Genomic DNA, 21862 nt, shown 5'->3' on the forward strand with positions numbered 1-21862 from the left:
ATGCGGGGGTTTTTCATGCGGGGCAAGAATTTAATATTCTTCTTTCCTCTTAAGCGAGGCAGAGGAGAAAAATTCATTAATTTTTTTTAAATACTAAACTAATAACATCGCATCTGTAGAAACTAGACTCTCTCACTTCACAATTAACGACACTGTAATAGTAAGAGCGATTTAAAGTTTCTTTTTCCCTAGCAGTCGGGGAAATTTCTGCTCTGAAGCGATTTTAGTATCCTTAATAGAGGAAAGTAAAAGATGAAGGCATTTGTTTAGGGATTTTGGCCTTTTCTGCAAAGAATTTGCAAGAGCGCCACTTTTAATATAAAAAACATATTTTTTTCTTTAGTTTTACGGAGATCATATTTTATAATTACCAAGATACATTTTATTAAAAAAAGTACCCAAGGTTTAAATAATTACAAAAGTTTTTATCATTGATATAAAATTTCAAGCTGTTCCTTTGTTGACGAATTTCCTCCTATTTCTTCCTGACGTTTTACTTGCTGTTTCCCTTTTGTCTAAAATGTTCAAAATTTTAAATAAGGTACCATTTTTAATAGCTCTTATTACAAATATCTTGACTCATATTACATCAACAGATCTAAAAATATAAATTACTCCCGATTATTTGATTAATTAAGTTATTTTGGCAGGGCATGCGAAATGTGTGTGTGTAAGATAAAATTTTAAATTTAATTGTTAATATCCCCTAAAACACGTTTTAATTTGTTTATTTAACCTTTCTGTTAGGGGAAAAATAGAATATTTATTAAAACTTTCTGCATTACTCCAAATTTAATGACTCGTATAATTTCAAAACTCAGAACTTATATGACGAATAAATTGAAGTTAAAGAAATTTAACCAATAATATTGAATCTAATACATATATTAACAAATAATAATAAAGCTATATTACATTCTGTTGGCATAAGATGCAAATTAACCTTTTCGTAATTTACCACACTATTAAATTATACGCACAGTAGCATTAAGTAGCCTTCTTATAATGCTTGCTATGTCTAGGTATATATATATATATATATATATATATATGAAAACTTTAACATAAGCAAAATTAGTTGCAATGAAATATGCTAAAAGAGAAAAATATAACATTTGATTATTTACAAGTAAAAATCAACAATAATAGTAAGCTATTTGCTAAACTAATCAAGGTATATTTAAAACATAATAAAAGTATTAACTAATTAATCGAGTTAAAAATAAAATTAAGAATTTTAACTCGATTAATTAGTTAATACTTTTACTATGTTTTAAATATACCTTGATTAATTTAGCATATAGCTTACTATTATTGTTGATTTTTACTTCTAAATAATCAAATGTTATATGTTTCTCTTTTAACACACTTCATTGCAACTAATTTTGCTTATGTTAACGTTTTCACGGAACCACAGTATTTAAGCAGCTTTTTAGCATTCATACTAGAATTTATCTTTTAATTTCTTCAATTTTGCAGCACAATGCACAAAATTTATGACCACATAGGTATTTTATCGTTTGTTCTTTCTCTCTATATATATATACACATGTTTGGAACGGCCGATTGCTACGAAAGAGGGAGGAGCAAAAATACATATTATATTAGTCCTATGTGCAAAACTTCAACGTTCTACGATTACTCTTTTTTGAGTTATGCGAGATACATACATTCATACCTAGAGACATCACGAAACAAATCTCTTCCAAATGCAATTTAAATCCATATTACAACCCGTTTTGGAAAATAGAATCCTTTACTTTGTACTAAAGTACAGATGTTAGACAAAAGCATCGTTCAAATGGATTTTAAGGCAGTCAAAATGGATATTTTCGTTGAAATATGATATCCAAATTTTTCGCAATTACAATACTTCCTTTATTTCGCACAAGGAAGTAAAAAAACTAACGTTTCAGATTTAAAAAAAAAATTAAAAACCCATGACATGTACAGAAACGTTACCAACTCTTCGTTCAGTTTAAAAATAACTGATATAGACACCACATGACATCCTTTTATGGTCTATTAAATTATACAATTTTTTTGCTGCAACAGTAAACTTACATTTAATGTTCTTATTTATTTACAACAATAAACTTAATATTAAAAATATTGCTAGATATATACTGTTTATTATGTATTGCTAGATATGTAACTTACGTATATAAACTGTTATCATATATATAGTTGGATACAGTAATTTGCCGAAAATTATAATTTTTCTTTAAATTTCACATTGCCTAAACGTGAATATATTAGTCATATGAAACACTTCTGTAATTAGAAGTAGTATATGTCTACGACCAACTATTGCGAAAATATAGATAGGTTAAATGATTTTAAGCCGGGTAAGTGAGTGAGTATATACATATATCACACAAAATTTCAAGGTTCTAATCATTTTTGAGTTATGCGAGATATATACATACACATATATATATATAATGTTCATACGGACATACCTACAGAAGTTTTGAATCCATTTTGAATATATTTTACAATCCATTTTGGAAAAAAAGAGTTATTTATTCTGTCCGTACGTACAAAATTTGGACAACAAAATCGTCCAAATGGATTTGGAATGATCAAAATAATCTTTCGGTTGAAGCAACAAATCAATTTGTATTCAGAAGAGGATTCAGCCAAATTATTTGTATGTAAATCAGACTGAAATTAAACTCACCAAACGTATTACAGTATGCTTCGATGGTTTTAAAGATATTACTTATCATATTGTATTACATTGCAGTAGTTGTTTGGAGGATATATGTGTAAACGCAACGTATTAATTTTATTTAAAATGTATTTTCCCGATTGGCAAGAACAGTTTTTTTCAGAACGATAATAATTTGAACGGTAATGTTTTTTGAGCAGTAATGTTGACGGTAATGTTTCTGAATAAAGCAAGTATTTAACAATTAATGTTTGACGGAATGTGTTTTTAATAAACTAATTAAATGCTAACATTTCAGAAGTGGGATAAACTAGAATTATTATCTAGATTTAAGAACGTATTGTCTTAACGTACGCTAAGCCTAAACTGAATGCGGAAGCTCGCCAAAACTGAAAGTAGAAAGGTACGTGAATTTATAAACTGTTTATGTTATGTCTAAGTATTAAACGGAAAGAACTTAAGTATAATTATTGTATTAGTATTTGAAAATTGAAGTCTAAGATGGCTTATTTGGCAAGAGGCAAAAAATGTGATTTAAAAGAACTTGCTTTGGAACTTGATCTAGATGTCCCTTCTGATATTAAAATTGTAGGCTTAAGAGATATGATTTTGAATAGTAAGAATTATAACGAAGACTTTACTAAACAAATGCTAGATAGAATTATAAATGATCGTTTAGACAGGGAAAAGTTAGAAATTTTAGAAAAAGAAAAAGATAAGCAAAGAGCATTTGAACTTGAAAAATTGAAAATAGAAGCGGAAATCAGAAGTAGTAATGTAAATGATTCTGTTCCTTCTAATGTTAGTAGAAGTAATATTTGTGATATGAGTAAATTAATGCATAAGTATGATTTGAATGAAGGTAATATAAGTTTTTATCTAGTTTTATTTGAGAGACAGGCACGACGTATTGGGTTAGAAGAACAAAACTGGGTTTCTCAGCTGTTGGGTCTATTGCCTTATGAAATAACTCAATTAATTGCCCGTGAATCAGAAGAAAAAGCTAACGACTATAAGCACGTTAAGCAACTGCTACTGAGAAAATTTCAGTTAAGCCCTGAACAGTTTCGGCAAAAGTTCGTTGATCATATTAAAACATTGCGTAATACGTGGAAGGACTTCACGTTTGAATTAAAAACTTATTTTGAAGAGTGGCTTGCTGGATTAAATGTAACAGATTTTGACTCTTTAAAACAACTTATTATTACTGATCAATTAAAGAAGAGGGTCCCCGTTGCTATCCGAGACCATTTCATTGATGATTGGTCTAAATTCATTAATCCTGAAGAGTTGGCTGAAAAACTAGATGAATATGAAAATATTCGGGGAGGGATAAAAGTACTTCAAGTAGAAAATAAAACTTTTAGGTATAATTCTAAGCCCAAATCTGGTTCTAAATTTTATGAAGGATCCTATAATCAGTATTCAAGACAAAGAAATGTTAACGATTCCATGCAGACAGATGGTAATTTCAAAGTAGGTTTTAAAAACAGGTTTGATAATAAATACAATCTGAGAGATAAATTTTATAAAACAGACGAAAGGAAAAGGGAATATAATTCTGGCATCCGCAATGAAAAGGGTGAGCCGAAATGCTTCAATTGTGATGATTATGGACATATAGCGATGGATTGTCCTCAGCCTAAAAAAGAAATTATTTGCAGGAAATGTAATGAAAAGGGTCATACTTTAAAAAGGTGTACGTCTAAGAATCCAGACTTGACAAATGTTAAAAATAATTTATCCGTGGACCAGAATTCAGGTGTTTCACCAGCTGTATATTTAAAGTATGCTCGCATCAATAATGGAGAAGAAATTACTGCAATCATAGATACGGGTTCTATTTCGTGTTTATTGAAACAGTCTGCGGCTAAGAGACTGAATCTTATTGTAAAACCTGATGTGGAAGAATTGTTTGGCTTTGGCAACCAGAATAAACCAGCCGCTAGAACATTGGGAAAAGTAACTGTTAACTTAGAGATTGATAATGTGGAAGGAAAGGACATTACAGTTCTCATTGTAGGAGATGAAACACAACCATGCGACTTATTAGTTGGTCGAACATGGATTGATTTACCGCATATTGCATACGCCAAGATAGGAAATACTTTGCACATACGCTATGCTAATGACTGCCTATTTTTACAGTTGCAAAATGATAGCAATACTCCGCGAATTAAACTGAAGGCTTCCCAAGAAACTCAAATCGAAAGTAATACGGTTAATTTCGTGAAAGTTAAAACTGATGAAATAAATAACGGTTATGTTTTAATAAGTGGATCGGAAGATGAGTTAGGCTCATTATTGGAAGTAATACAGGGAGAAAGAGTGATACCAGTCACTAACTACAGCGATCGAAAACTAATTTTGAAAGAGAATCAATGTATCGGTAGAGCGGAAGTAGCAGAATTAGTTGAACCAAGTTCAGATCAGAAAACTGAAAATTCAAGTCAAAAGGAAATACTAATAATAAATGAAATTAAGAAGTTTAGGAGACCGATTACTTTAGAAGAAATTAAAGTTAATAACAATATTACGCCAGAGAGAAAACAGGAAGTTTTACATTTGATAAATGAGTATCGAGATTGTTTTGCATTAAATATGGAGGAATTAGTGTGTACAAACTTAACAAAAATGGATATTAAAGAAATTGAAGGGAGTAAGCCTATTTGCATGAAGTCGTATAAAACCAATGCCGAAGAGCGTGCTTCTATAAAGAAGATAATAAATGAATGTAAAAAATATGGAATTGTTACTGAAACAAGATCTCCGTATGCTAGTCCAGTTTTACTCGTAAAGAAAAAAACAGGTGAATTACGATTAGTGATAGATTATAGAAAGTTGAATTCGCAAACTGTTAAAGATAAATTTCCACTCCCTAGGACAGATGATCTTCTTGAATGTCTTAGTAAGTGTAAAGTTTTCACTACATTGGACTTAGCTCATGGATATTTGCAGATTCCTTTAACTGAAGAAGCGAAACTGAAAACAGCTTTCATCACTCCAGATGATACTGGTCAATTATTTGAACGTAAGATCTTTGGGTTAGCTAATGCACCTGCAGAATTTCAGAGACTTATAAATCAAGTTTTAGGTTCGTTGCTTAATAAAGAAGTATTGTGCTATTTGGACGACATATTAATTCCGGCTAAATCTTGGGAAGAAATGATGGAAAAACTTAGGAGAGTGTTTGATAGATTAAGAGAAGCAATGCTGACATTGAAACTGACAAAATGCGAATTTGGAAAAGATGAAGTTGAGTATTTGGGATTTTTAATAAAATCAAATAGTATGCAACCTGGACCAAGAAAAGTACGAGCCATATTAAACTTTCCTAAACCAACCAATGAACATGAAGTTAAACAATTTTTAGGTCTTAAAAATTTAGTCTTAGAAGGTTTGTACCGAAATACGCAAAGAAAGCTGAGCCGCTAACGAGACTGACGAGGAAGGATGAAACATTTCGTTGGAATGAAGATCAGCAAGAAGCATTAGTACTTTAAAGGATCATTTAACTAATGAACCAATACTAGCATTATATAATCCCGAAGCAGAGACTGAAGTGCACACAGACGCGAGCAACAAAGGGCTGGCAGGAATGCTGTTGCAAAAAGGTGAAGATAGAAAGTGGCGTTTAGTTTATTGTGTTATCAGGGTCAATGTTCCTTCTAACCTTCTTCGGGAACATACAAGGACCTGACTCGGAACAGAGAGCTTACTAAAGCTATGTTCACTAATTGTGGTAAGTAGACAGGATACAGACGAAGGGTATACAAAACCCTTTATTTTTCTCTATATACAATAACTTCCGTACTTCGGAATACACTGACCCGCTACTTGGGGTCTAACGTAAAAGTATAAAAATAAAACTAAACTCTAATTTAACTTTAGAATAATAAACGTGGAAGATTGGCCTTATAATAACAGGAAGCGTATGTAGTACAGATAACTGAGAACACTACAATACGTTTAAAAGTTATCAAGAGGATTAAAACCTCTGGCCTGGAAGGCAAACAGCAACTGCGTAACTTCTAAGGTAAGCGGCCTGCTTTGACTCAACTGCTTCCTCTCTCTCGCTTGGCAAAAAGCCACAACTTAAATACTTGGCGTTCGCCAGTCAACTTTGCATAAAAACCTTTACGCTTATAATTCTGGCCGGAAGTAGAAAATAAGAAGTGATAGTAAAGATTTAAAATAAAATAAACGTTAGTAAAACTTAAGATCCTTACATACTTCCCGCCAGAGTTAATTAGTTTGAAACTGAGGTCTAAAACGACCTTGTTGAAAACTTTTAGCTCTAGAATCTAACGCGAGGCCAATCTTTTACAAACATACTTCGCTAGAAACTAGAAATTTAAAAGAAAGAAATTTGTTACAATAGCAGCTCCCAGGATATACAACAATCTTTTTTCATCTGTACTGCATCTAAACAGGAGCTTTTATTCAATTCTGGTTCCTTCCAGAGATCTGGAAGGAAAACTAGTTTAATGAAATGTTACACAATGAAATGGCAAGTAACATATACAATTATACTTCTCTTAACATTCTTATTTCATTCATGACTATTTTAATTATCTCTCCCCGTGCTCTCTGACATGTGTTGTAAAAGAACACCAACACGAATGTGTTTCTGTCTACGTGTTCCACACTTCCTCCTACAATCAAAACACTAACGTGTTAAAATTCAACATAACGAGACCTCTTAACACACCCTAATTTCAACTCTAAACCCTGAGGTACTATTCTAAAAGTGGCTAACTCTAAAGTGTAGCGTCAGAGAGCCTAACTACATCATTCAACCTTTAACACATATTCGCCATGATTTAGTCTTTACAGTCACACGAATAACAAATTTTTAACATTACTTTCACTTTTACCATATCACGGTATTTCTTAACATTTAAAATAACAGAACATATCAACATGCCGTTAATTTTACACATTTGAAAATATACATTAGTAGTACATTGTTAACTTCTATTCTTTTCAAAGCAAGTGCCAATTCTTTCTACATTGAAATAATACATTTCAAAAAGTCTTTCAGACTAAAACTTCTTTCTTGCTAGAATGTTTTAAATAAAATTTATACAATAACCTTTTACAATATTTAAGTTTTTACACAACGCTATTATACATCAACTTTAGTTTTACGCGCGAGTAATTGAAAAACATAATACGAAAATCGGTCACAACTCATTTCTCGCCCTTTTGGCGATAAAGGTAGACCTCGCATGAGGTAAAACTTCTTGAAATCTGCCACTTGCAGTAAGAATGAGAGATTAACTTAAGTTTGCAAAGTAACATAAAATTTTACTTATCTTTGTAATATTCGGACATCCTTTTCTGGGCCCAGTCTTTAAAGGTACTGCAGATAGTAGTTTGATTTATCCTCCTTCTTGTACGGGCTCGCCCTTCAGTGCTTTCCTCTGGAAGCTTCCTTTTTTCACCAGTTCGGCCACCCTTGAATAGCTTCCTTTTCTCCTCTGCTTGTGGTCTTGGCCGTTTGATGGCAGCTGGTCTTGGCGGAACCGGGAAACTTCTGTCGTGTTCCTGCTTGGACCTCGTTGTTGGCCGTTCAAATTTTCCTTGTAACTTTTCCTCCGCCGCTGATGGCCCTTCCGCAGTTCGGCTACATTTACTGCGGAGAGTCCTGTCGGATGAGTCGATCTTCCGTTTTAGAGCCGGGTTATAGTTGCCGTCATTTCTCCTGGTTCTCTTCACATACGTCGTCCTTCTCCCTTTTTCATTATGGGGGTGTTCGTGAACTCTCTTTTCTGGACGGTGGAACGGCTTCTTTTTCTTGTTACCTTTAATTTTTCCGCGGGGAAATTTTCTTTTCACTTGCACCTGCCTCTTATTGGCTTGCCCTTGTACTTGTCGTTTTTCCACCTCTGGAGCTTGTTCCCGCGGTGTCTGCTGTGCCGGATCCTGCAAAAGATCTGAAAAGATTTGCATTTTATTACGATCGAAGTAGGGCTTGATTTGATCAATGTTTGCGGAACAGGTTTCACAATTTCTGACTTTTAACGCTACTACAGCGTGAGTTATTTTTTTCTATAACATATGGTCCTTCAAATTGTGGTAAAAATTTGGCAGTTTTATCTTCTGGTGCTGAAGAAAGTGAATGCTTAATTTTTAAAACTTCATCCCCTACTTTATAAGTTACTCCCCGTCGTTTCAAATCATAATAGAGATTCTGTTTTCTTTGTGCTACTTCCGTATTCTTTTTTGCTCCTTTTATTAGTTTTCCTATATCACCCATTTTAAATTCTGGGGCTCTTTGTTGCACATAAAATAATTTATCTAACGGTGTTATAATCTTTCTGCCTAGAAATAACTCAGCAGGTGTTTTGCCCGTTGTATCATGTTTTGCGGTCCTAAGGGCGAAAGCAAATTCATTGACATAGTTATCCCAGCTTTTATGAAAATTTTTAACATAACTACGGATAATTTTCACTATATTTCTATTGACCCGTTCCGCTATATTTGATTGCGGCCGATACGGGACCATTTTTAAATGACGTATGCCCAGTTTTTGGCACATGTCTTCAAATATATTACTTACAAATTGAGGACCATTATCCGATATAACTTTTAGGGGCGCCCCGTATTTTAAAATATATTTATTTAAAATAGAATCAGTAACTAATTTCGCGGAGGCTCGTTTTAAGGGAACAATTTCGGTCCATTTACTAAAATGATCAACCATAACAAGGAGATACCGACTTTTATTTAACTGACTTTTTGGGAAAGGGCCCAATAAATCGATGCCAATTATTTCATTTGGAAATTCGGATTTAATACTATTTAGAAACCCGGCCGGGCGGAAATTAATATAATTAACTGCTTGACATGTTGGGCAGGACTGGACATACGCACTTGTTAACTTTTGCAGTTCAGGAAAGTAGACTGCCTCGCGTACGCGTTGGATAGTTTTTCGAATACCAGCATGAGAAGCTAAAGGGCTGTCATGGAGCTCCTGCAGGATATTTAATCTAAGACTAGCTGGGATAACAGGTCGAAATTCGTTGTTGGAATTCGTAGTTTTTGTATAAAATAATAGACCATCTATTAGTTCGTAATGGGCCGCCCTATTTCTTATTGCCACAATATCTTGGTGGCTAAAATTTTCAGGATCCTTCAAATACTCATAAATACTTCCAAACTCAGGATCCTTACCCAATTCGGTTATTACAGTTTCTCGGGAATTTATTGTACATGCTGTAAGCATTGCCACCTTTACGGCATTACCTTGTTCGTCAATTTTAATTCTTGATAGGGCATCTGCTACGATATTTTCCTTTCCGGAGGTATGCTTGATTACCAGATTATATTCTTGCAGCTTGAGTGCCCATCTTATTAACCTGGGGGATAAATTTTTCCCTGAGTACAATCTAGTTACCGCCGCATGATCAGAGTACACTGTTATTGGCGCCTGTCCAAAATAGACTCGGAACTTTTGCACTGCTAACAGAACTGGAAGTGCCTCTCTCTCGGTCGCGGAATAATTTCTTTGTGTTTGATTTAAAGTTAGACTAAAAAATGCCACGGGCTGGTGATTTTGCGAAAGTACCGCTCCTACCGCATAATCCGAAGCATCCGCTGAAATTTCTAAATTCTCATCCTTTTCAGGAAATTTCAACAAAGGGGCTTGCGTTAATGCTTGTTTTAATTTTTCGAAAGCACTATTGGCTTCGGCCGTCCACGAGAATCTTGCCTTTTTCCTTTTTAATTTTAACAATGGCTCCGCGATAGCCGCAAAATCTTTTATAAAGGACCTATAATATGAACAAAGTCCTAGAAAAGAAGAGAGCTTCTTTGCCGTGTTTGGAATCGGATACTTTTGTACAGCGATTATTTTTGATTCATCTGTCTCGATCCCTTTTTGAGATATTTTGTAACCTAAATATTTTAATTCAGGGGCTGCAGATTTGCACTTTTCGACATTAACTTTTAGACCGGCCTCATTTAATAAAGAAAACACCTGTCTTAAATCCTGTACATGTTGGTCGAGATTATCACTAGTAATAATGACATCGTCTAGATAGATAAATGTGGACTTTCCAAGAACAGGTCTTAACACAATGTCCATGCATCGCTGAAATGTTGCCGGGGCCCCTGAAAGGCCAAACGGCATACGCAAAAATGCATAAGTGCCAGCCTTGGTTATAAAAGCAGTCTTAGGCACGTCCTCAGGCCTCACCCCTATTTGAAAATAACCAGTCGTTAAGTCTAAAGTCGTCATAAATTTGGTTGATTTTATGTTCCTTAAAATTTCTTCTATGATCGGTAACGGATATACCGGATATTTCGTTATGGAATTTAGTTTACGGTAATCAATAGCGAATCTCCACCTTTTTGGATGCTCCAAAGGATAGTCATTATTTTTCTTACATAAAACCACCGGGCTAGCATAACTACTTGAGATGGGCGTTATGATCTTTTTACGTAGCATATCGGTAATATGCCATTCTATAATTTTTTCCTTATTCTTATCATACCGGTATGGTTTTTGGCGAACTGGCATTGCATCTCCGGTGTCAATACTATGGTTAGTAACCTTAGTAAATCCTGGAATATCACTAAATAACGAAGCAAATTCACTTACCACTTGTCGGATTCTATCTTGCTCGTCATTAGGCAGGTGGTCAAGTTTTAACATCGGCGGTTCAGCGTTTTCAGTACGAACTGGTTTCATTATCAGCTTAAGGGACGCTTCATTAAAATCCAGCGTAGCTTGGGCTTCTGAAAGAAAATCTATTCCTAAAATTAAATGTGCTTGCAGATTCTTTACTATAAAAAACATCACCTTTATTTGTTCGTCCTTGATACGGATATACAAAGGTACTTTACCTACGCACTTACATTTTTCTTCTTGCGCCGCTAACACTGTCGTATTATCCGCATTATATATGCGGTATTTGCGAAAATACTTCCTAAAAAACTCTTCTGCCACACAGGAACACTGCGCGCCGGTATCCAAGAGTGCGGTGGCTGGGATATTATTCACCAAGACTTCAATCTTCGGAATAGTCAAATTTTTCACCATTACTGTATTTAACTTGTAGGAAGAGGGGTTTTCGTGGCCTTCGGATTTCCGCACCCTCTCGTCAGCAGAAATCCGTTTTAGTTTAAATTATTTTTCCTTTCCGTGCTTTCCTTCTTTTTCCCCTGGCCTTGAGACTTTTTTCCTGGGTTGCTATTGAACTGTCGACGTTCGCCGGCTGTTTTTGAATGCTCGGGTTTCCTTGCCCACTGTTTCGCTTTGCCTCCGTAGCCGTGTGTTTGAGTTTGCTGTAGTCTTGGCGTACCAAATTGGTTTCGCTGTTGATATTGGCGTCTTCTTTCGACGTCCGCCGTTCTTCTACTTTCAAACTGGATTGCTAGCTCAAATAACTTTTCCAGTGTAGTCGGATTTCTCAATTCAATAAAGTCTTGCACTTGGGGTAGTAACCTCGGCAAAATCACTTGAATTATTTCAGGATCCGGACGGTTTCCATACAAGAGCTTGAAAACGTGAATTTTTCTTAAAATAAAGCTCGAGAGGTTTTCGATTCTTTGTTGATATATACTGAAAAGTTCCGTTTCTAATTTCGCACGATCCCTTACAACAGGGAAGGCTTTTAGTAGGGCAGTCTTGAAATTTTCGTAAGTATAGGTGGGACTTCCTGCTTGACCCAAGAGACTTCTGCCTATACATTTGAACCAGTTAAGCGCTTGGCCCCTCAAAGCGCTGGTAGCTAAGGTAACTTCTTGAAACTCGTGCACGGGACAGAGCATGAAGTGGTCATCCAATTTTTCCAAAAAACTGGTTACCGGTGAGTTTCCACTAAATGTTGCTTCTGGTTTCATCGAAGCGCGCATGGTCTGGACGATGTAACCAAATCCTTCCAGGGCGGCAGCTGGCATTTCTGGATTCTGAGCCGTTTCTGCAGGCAGCACAGGTTCTTCTTGAAACTCGGCCATGGTTATTCTTCTTCGTTGGGCGCCACTATCAGGGTCAATGTTCCTTCTAACCTTCTTCGGGAACATACAAGGACCTGACTCGGAACAGAGAGCTTACTAAAGCTATGTTCACTAATTGTGGTAAGTGGACAGGATACAGACGAAGGGTATACAAAACCCTTTATTTTTCTCTATATACAATAACTTCCGTACTTCGGAATACACTGACCCGCTACTTGGGGTCTAACGTAAAAGTATAAAAATAAAACTAAACTCTAATTTAACTTTAGAATAATAAACGTGGAAGATTGGCCTTATAATAACAGGAAGCGTATGTAGTACAGATAACTGAGAACACTACAATACGTTTAAAAGTTATCAAGAGGATTAAAACCTCTGGCCAGGAAGGCAAACAGCAACTGCGTAACTTCTAATGTAAGCGGCCTGCTTTGACTCAACTGCTTCCTCTCTCTCGCTTGGCAAAAAGCCACAACTTAAATACTTGGCGTTCGCCAGTCAACTTTGCATAAAAACCTTCACGCTTATAATTCTGGCCGGAAGTAGAAAATAAGAAGTGATAGTAAAGATTTAAAATAAAATAAACGTTAGTAAAACTTAAGATCCTTACAGTGTAAGTAAAGGAACAACAGAAACAGAAAAGAATAATCACTCAAGCAAATTACAATTAATGGCTATAGTTTGGACTTTGACACGACTTCGACAATTTTTAATTGGAATCCGATTTACGGTAATTACAGACTGCCAAGCTTTAGTTTATTTAAACGCGAAGAAAACTTCAAATCCTCAGATAGCAAGGTGGAGTAATCTGATCAAGGAATACAATCTTGAAATAAAGCACAGGCAAGGCAAAAGAATGAGTCACATAGATGCATTGAGCCGATCGCCAGTTGATCAGCCAGAAGAAACTTTAGACTCTATAATTGAAAACAACTTGGAAGTTTGTTTAACGCTAACGATAGATGAACAAATTCTTATGATTCAGCATTCAGATCCAGAATTACGCAAATTAATAGACATTTTAAAGAAAAAGATCAATGATAGAACGAATGCAGAGAAATATATAACTGAAAATTACGTCTTGAAGAATAATCGATTGTTTCGTAAAGTGAAAGATCAGGAAAAGGAGAAATTGTTATATGTCATACCTAAATCGATGAGAAAAGGTATTGTAGTAAAATTTCGCGATCTTTTGGGACATTTTTCAGCAGACAGAACTGTTGCCAAAATCAAGGAGTCATACTGGTTTAAAGGAATGAAACGATATGTTATGCGTCACATTTCGATGTGTTTCGAATGCCTAGTAAATAAAATGCCTAGTGGTAAGAAACAAGGAGTACTGCATCCAATTAGACCTGGTAGAAGACCTTTTGCAATTATACATATAGATCATTTAGGACCATTCGTAAAAAGTTCAAGAGGAAATACAGAATTATTTGTAATAATTGATAATTTTACGAGATTTACACGCTTATATCCTATGAAAAGCACTGCAACCAAGTATGTGTTAGTTGCATTGAAGAGTTTTGTAGATGATTTTGGGTTACGAGAAAAAATTATCAGCGATAGAGGAACATGTTTCACAGCGAAGGAATTTCGAGAGTACTGTCAAAATAATGGAATCAGTCATACACTCAATTCAACTCAACATCCAAGTGGTAATGGAATGGTGGAAAGAGCAAATCGAACAATTTTGGCTACGATTAAAACGAGTATGGAAAATCCGAATCAGAGAGACTGGGACAAAAAGATTAAGGAATGCGAAAGAAATCTAAACAATATGATAAATAAGACTACAAATAAAACTCATTTCGAAATGCTTCACGGTTATTCACCAAAATTTAACGACGGACTGATGAGGATGATTACAGATGAAGACGCAGATGAATGGGAGAATCCAGTAATCTTACAGAATGAAGCTAGAAAGAGAATTGAAGATATGCAGATGAAAATGAAAGCAAATTATGACAAGAAGAAAAGTAATTGTTTAACATTTGAACGAGGAGAAATAGTAGTTATGAGAAGAGTACCTAAATCAACTGGAGAATCAACCAAAACACAACAAAAGTATCGAGGACCTTTGGTAGTTACAGAAGTTTTACCAAGTGATACCTATAGAGTGACTCAATTAGAAGAGAAGGTGAAAGGACATTTCTTTAGTACGACAGCTCATGTGAGCCAATTAAAGTCGTGGCAGTGTTAAGCTGAATCAGAAGAAGACGATGATGATGGTGATGACATTAGTGTTACTGAGGATAACGATAACAACATGCCGCATATTACTAAAACTAGGACACGGAAAAAGAATAGAAAACGACGGTGAATCTATATGACAGCTAAAGACTTTCGAACTATAAACATTAATATTAAAGATTTAATTTTTTTAGATATAAGTTCTTAATGTTCCGAGGTCGTAACTAAGTCAGGATGCCCGAATGTAAACGCAACGTATTAATTTTATTTAAAATGTATTTTCCCGATTGGCAACAACAGTTTTTTTCAGAACGATAATATTTTGAACTGTAAGTTTTTGAGCAGTAATGTTGACGGTAATGTTTCTGAATAAAGCAAGTATTTAACAATTAATGTTTGACGGAATGTGTTTTTAATAAACTAATTAAATGCTAACATATGTCATTGAACGCAATTCATGCTGTTACTACATTCGCATCGTTTTACCTAAGCATTTTCATTTTCACTACTTTTCTTCATTTGTTTTTAGTATCCCTTATCTGAAAGCTGGTTTCGGAAGTAGTAATATTTGTTTATATATGTTATTGCGTTCACACTTATAGTGGTTGATTAGTTAAATGATAAAAGTGGAGTACAAAAGTATCTTCTAAAGGAAGGATTCATTCGAGGAGAACTTTCTAAGAAAAAGACTCGTACTTACGTTACGCTTAGGGAAAACCGTAAAAATACTCACTCATTCACCCCTACTAATTGTCCATTATTTTCACCTTTTGATAAATTAACATAATTGATAGAATTTCTTCCTACATGGACACTAATAAACATTTATCTTCCATGCTCTCATGTGTCAGCCTTAGACTCGCCTATTATAACGTTAATTTTTAAATATAATAGGCATACTGATACAGAATTTTTGTCTTTGTAATGAACTGTTTAAAAATAAAGAAGTTTATAGGGATCGTGTTCATGGCTGCTTTTTGAGTATACATTGCGGAAATGCAATTCGCGAGCAAGAAATTGCTCTAGAAAAATAAATCAAGTATCCTGTTGTCATTAATACTTTTACAGCAAAGTCGGCCGAAACATCCGAGCATTCAGACATCAGCAGGTCACCCGAACGCACGCGTCCATTTTCTACTGGGTGCTTTACCCCGCATGGTTCATTGGTTTCGGGTGTTATTAAATGACATGCCAATAATTTTTTGTAGCGACAAAAAGTAGCTATCTTATTTCAATGCCCTTTCCCCTCTCCTTTGTTCAGGGTTAACGTTAAGCTATTGATGCTTCCAGTTGTAATCCGCTCCTAAGGAGACACTGCGCACAATGGGTGAAACCGCACAAAGATGCCCAAGAAAGAAGTAAGTAGAAAGTCTCTTAAGTAGGTTACTGTTAATGCTGTGGCATTCTGCTTGACATGGAGAAAGGAAATCCATAAACTTGGTGGAACGGTGCTTGGACACACCAGGATGTCTTACTTCTACTGAAAGCAATTAAAGCTTTAAGAGAAAACCTTATTCATAAAAACGAACTTACTACTATATTATCACATCTACAAGTGGTAACAGTAATTCCATGCATCATACATAAATAGTTATTTCAAATCATGCTCATCATTTGCCTAATATTTAGTTAAACATGATTTTTTTTTTGTCGCTATCTTTGAAAAGGACTGCCATCCGTCGTTGCGAAGAACACTTCTCTAGGAGCAGTACTAAAACTGTTTCAAGTGCGGAGCTCATAAAAGCGCAAACTTCCGTAAATTCTCTGAACCCCTTCAAAGTCATACCTCTCTCCCTGTACCTTTTCTACCCCATCTGGAGCAGAAACTTGGCCGTTATTTGATTCGAAGTGCAAGTTTGTCGTAAATCTTAGATCGGTGCACTTTAGTTTCAATAGAATTTATGTCCTTCAGATACAAAAGTTAGAGATATAGCTATGGAGGCGAAAAGGGAATAAAATGAAAATTGAGTTTAGCCGCCGTCTATACCGTTTCTTATTTTAGGTCTTTTGGTCCTTTTCCTAGAGTCAGTTTTTAATATTCTTTGGGGAAAAACGGAAAAGAAACAGAATGGCTAAATATATATTCGTAGTGATATTAAATTTAAGCTGTATCGTTTCAATGTTTTAAGGAAGTAAACTACTATGAAGCTGGATGAATTAACTTCCGAATGTTTCAGAAATTTTTTCCTCTTTTGAGCCTAAATAAATGTCTAAAGAGTTTTCCAGGAAATGGAAATGTGATTTTTAAAAAACGAGAAACGTTTGCTCTTTGAGAAAGTTCTGGATAGCAATATTATGGAATATTTAATGGAAGGGAATTTAATGTTGTTTTTAACTTCAGTAAATAAAATATATTCAATGCTCTTTTTAACTTCGGTAGATAAATTATATTTAATGTTGTTTTTAACTTCGGTAAGTAACTTGAAATAAAGTCTAAACCATAAATGATTTTTCACTTTATCTTCGTTTTGAATACGGATGATGAAAAGCGCTAATGGGGCACTGGAATTGCACGTATTTTGAATAGGTTTCAAGATTAGGAAATTCGAATCTTTGCACTTTTTTCCATTTGAATATTTCGGAACTTAATCTAAAAATATTTGGGAACACTAAATGACTTTCTTCTATGGCCTAATGAATAATACAAACATTTTGCTGCACTTTATTTAAGTTTACTCCTTTAAAACTTATTCGAGATACGTATATTCTCATTCAATTGATTCGGTTCTCACTTCCAGGCAAAGACAAAAATTGTAAAATACATAAAAACCTAAAACGCCAAATACATTTAAAAACAGTTAAAAAATTACAGTTAAAATTAGTTTTTACGCCAAAACAAGCAATTTGACCAGCGGGAAGGAAAACAAGAAATTTTCGGTGCACAAAATTGAAAATTAACTCTTGGTCCCATTGGGCAAATAGACAGTACATTAGGGAAGGAGGGCCTTCCAGACCTAGTGCAGCTTCGTAGTGCGACTGCCTTTACTTCGTATAAGGGAGTAAAAATAAATGAATGGACAGAAATTTATTGTAATAAAACCGTGGTAAAATAAAATAAAATATAAATAAGTAAAATAAATTCTAGAAAACTTAACCTTAAGTACGCTATCCTGTTATTTTGTATGGCAGGAGATATAAATTAAATAAATTGTTACATAATGTAACTTTATCGACAGGTATAAAACTTAGATAAATATAATAAAAGCAATAACTTACAAAGAATGCAGTTAAAAATGTGTTTAAGAATGCTTATTTTAAAAATGTACAGTTTCCTAAAGAGAAGGGAAAGTTGTCTGTCTCTCATAATTAAATTACAATCTGGATAAAAAAACGTATATAGAAGGAAAAATAAGTAAACGAGACCTTTTAATACGAGAAATCAAACGTGACTGAATCAAAATGAGAGAAAAAAACAAATGTAAAGTAATAATGTAAATCAAAATGAGCACTACAATACAGGAAAGAATTACTATAATATTATATTCGTAGTAATAATACTATAATAATATAATGTTATATTTATTAAGTTTATTAGAAGTGTGTAATTTTTTAAATTGGCTATATTGAACTGATCTTTTTTTTCAAAATATTGCAGTATTTTTGTAAATTTCATGCATATGTGTTTCAAGTTTTTCCTTAATATTAAATCAAATTTCGGCTATTCAAGGAAAAGGCAGAGTTATACATCTCTCAATAATTTCAAATTAAAGCTTAAAATAGTTAATTTTTCAGCGAAAAGACATATCAAAGTGATAACGAAAAAATAGATGTCTGTATTTTTTTCATTAATACAAAGCTTTTTATGTGTAAATATTGTTGCCTGTTTAAGGGTTCATAATAGATACAATGCGCATAGAACCGATGGTAGCTTGATAAAATTAATTTTACCAAAAGAAACATTTTATAGTTCCGGAACTTTCCACAACAAATACTCGCACAGCTATTTTCAGTATCGCAGAGTACAATCAGTAGTTACACTTTAAACTGCTAAGAACGTTAAACACAGCGTAATGCAGACAGCATCTGAAAGGCGAAGCTCGCACGAAGATATCTCTATAGTCCGTACTCAGAGCTGAACTAAACAACTGATAGCAGATGCACTCTCCGGTCTTATGTAGATTTTTCCCGACGAGAAATCTATAGTAGCTTCCATTTTTCGAAATTACTGGAAGGCATTTACAGTTAAAGTTACTTGTAATGACTGGATGCGGTTACAGTTACATATACAGATCAATTACATTTATTCAGCTATAGTATCAGTTATAAAGGGTGGCGATTTATTGCCAAATTTGGCCACAAAAATTAGTTACCAAAACCGTCGACAGCTTGGCGATGTCTGGCCAGTTTACCGAGATAGCCATTTACATCAGTGTTAAACAGACTTTGCCCTGTAATCTTATTTTTCCGGCTGAGCTTCGACTCTTCAGCTTTTCATGTTACATTATGCAATGGATACTACAATTTTAAACATAACTTCATTAAAATTATTTACATACATAAAAATTCGTAGCAATATTTTATGTAAATTTTAAGCATAAATTTTAAATATATTAATTACTATGTATTGCTTCACCGATTTGAATTTCTGGGCATAAAAATGTTATCCAATATTTAAATATATAATTTTGGAAGCTAAGCCTATTGTGTACAGTAGCTATATGCTAGTTCGCTTTTAATACTTATTAATAATGTTAACCTTACATTTATTTAATTTTTGTGGTCTATATCTATTAATATAAATTCATCAATTTATTTACTTATCTACATACATTTGCTGATTTGGTTAAGTTTTTGGATTCATAATCCAGGTAATTTGATGTTCCTTTATAATTATTCATTTTTACTTTTACAACAAAAGTTTTTCTAATTATTATTATTTTGAGTTTAAAGAGTTTTAAATTCATATTATTCGTGTATGTTAAAATATTTTGGGCTTTGCTGATATATATGAATATATATATATATATATATATAAATATATATAAATATATATATATATATATATATATATATATATATAAATATATATATATATATATATATATACACATTTCAAAACATCTGTTGCTCTTATTTTGTTATTTTTATTTTTTACTTTATATTTTTCAGAACAAATTTTCATTTTTCTTTTATTTTTACATATGTTGGATTACATGTTTTACAGCCTCTCTATTTTTAATTTTTTTTGGCAAATTTGAATAAAACAATTTGCATATAGTTTTGTTTTTTCAAGTGTTGGATTGATATTTTTGCAAGTTTGGATTTCGGAATCGATCTAATTAAAATATTTTTAAAAAATTTCTATTTTTTGCGATCTTTCTGAATTTTGATATGTTTTGTTGCTACAATTTGTGCGCTGCTTACTTCGGCCTGTAGGAGTTTGGACTGATAAAGGCGCAGATTACTTTGATTGTTTTTCTAGGAATATTTTTAAATATTAATTTGTGTCCTTGTCAATTCAGATACAGGCTATTTCATTTATTTACTTCTTTCGTTGCGCTAACCGCCTGATGACGATGCAGCGAAAGATATAAATATTATTTTTCATTTTGCTTCTCGCATGTTTTTGTTCCCCTATTTCTGAAGTTTGCCACTGTGCGTCTGTTTTTGGTATTCGTATGTGATTTATTCCGAATTGAATATACAATGAATTTTAAACGTATTTTGTTTATTTTATTTGACCTATTTACATTGTGTGTTTATGTTTGGGTCTTTGTATTTAATTTCACACATAACATATTTTATTATGTTTTGTAGGTATTAGGTTTACAAATAGAAGGCTTATGGTAATCCTCGATGAACCCTGTCTATTGACGGCATTTTATCAACTATGTTTGCTGATTTCCTGTCTTGTGGCAGAGTCCGGTAAATCACTTCTCGCATTTTTTTTTTTTCTTTTGTAGTGAAATGAAATCTAATTTTAGTCGCATAATGATCTCTTAAAGTAAAAATTAGGATCCTGTGTACATATGTAATTTAAATCTTTAAAGTCTTTACTTAATATGCCTTTATCAGAGTCTCTCATTTCTATTTTTTTTTTCTATTTTTGTAATTCGAAAATAGTCAATTATTTTCGATTACTGTATAAAATGTTGTTCTGGTAAAATGAATCGTGGGTTCCATTATATTTCGGAAACTAACGGAATTTAGAAGCAGCATTTATCCTCTATATGCCTTGGCACATAGATGCAGTTCAAGGATGTGAGATTGATGCAAACAGAGAAATTACAAAGACCATTACTAGATTGAGAACCAGCCGTTTTAGAGGAATGAAAATTAATGAAGATGGTACCAGATTACATAGAACTTTTAGAAACTGCCCCAAAACGGAGCTTTCTCCAGAACACATTTTCACCTGTCGGGCAATACTTGCAGCTCTTCAATGCTTGGGGAAATTTCCTTTTCAGGGAGAGCTGCATAGTGAAAAGATCGTGGAAATGGCAAAAGCTGTGATTTCCACGCATGGATCCATTTGACTTCTCAAAGGACACGACATCAACCAACCAACATAGATGCAGCTGGAAACCTAAGACAGCTAAAATCTAATTGCAGCATCTTGAAACCCAAGATATTTTAACTCATATTCTAAGTGTTCTCACACATATCTGAGTTGTTCTTTCAAATCGGCTCTTCTGGAAACTTTTTGTCTAGCGGTGACCACTTGCCAATAAGGCTTGTCATGCCTGTGTAGGCTTTAGCCAACTATCGAGTTACTTATTCCTGCGTAGCCTTTGGACTAACTTAAGATTTAACTTAGTTTTAAATTTGAATTTCTTGTCTTTTGAGTTACGGCATAAATGCTGGCTGGTTTTGTACGCACAAGACGTGCCTTCTGTTAAATTACTTTGAGCTCTGAATGAAATGATCTTTTACACCCTTCTTGAATTCTGTTTCATCTTAAACCCAGCGATAAGTCACTTGCACGTCTATTCAAGGATTTGCCACAAATTACACTTAGTTACAGGCACAGTCCCTACAAAATGTATATTAATAGACAAATTATGTATAGCTGACAAAACAATAATGGATTAT

The 21862-nt window shown here is 33.8% G+C and overlaps 1 long non-coding RNA gene across 10 annotated transcripts in view; it reads left to right on the forward strand.

The window, feature by feature from the left end:
- Nucleotides 1-21862, forward strand: part of LOC118200087 (uncharacterized) — a 730533-nt gene that overhangs the window by 132999 nt on the left and 575672 nt on the right. For all 10 annotated transcript variants that reach the window (XR_015039757.1, XR_015039770.1, XR_015039753.1 and 7 more), the window contains exon 2: nt 20588-20695. This is a non-coding gene — a long non-coding RNA (uncharacterized LOC118200087). The remainder of the gene's footprint in view (nt 1-20587; nt 20696-21862) is intronic.

The sequence above is a fragment of the Stegodyphus dumicola genome, chromosome 1 (assembly GCF_044657685.1).
Source record: "Stegodyphus dumicola isolate Sdum_Otavi_A_Nest chromosome 1, ASM4465768v1".
Classification (NCBI taxonomy): Eukaryota; Metazoa; Arthropoda; class Arachnida; order Araneae; family Eresidae; genus Stegodyphus; species Stegodyphus dumicola.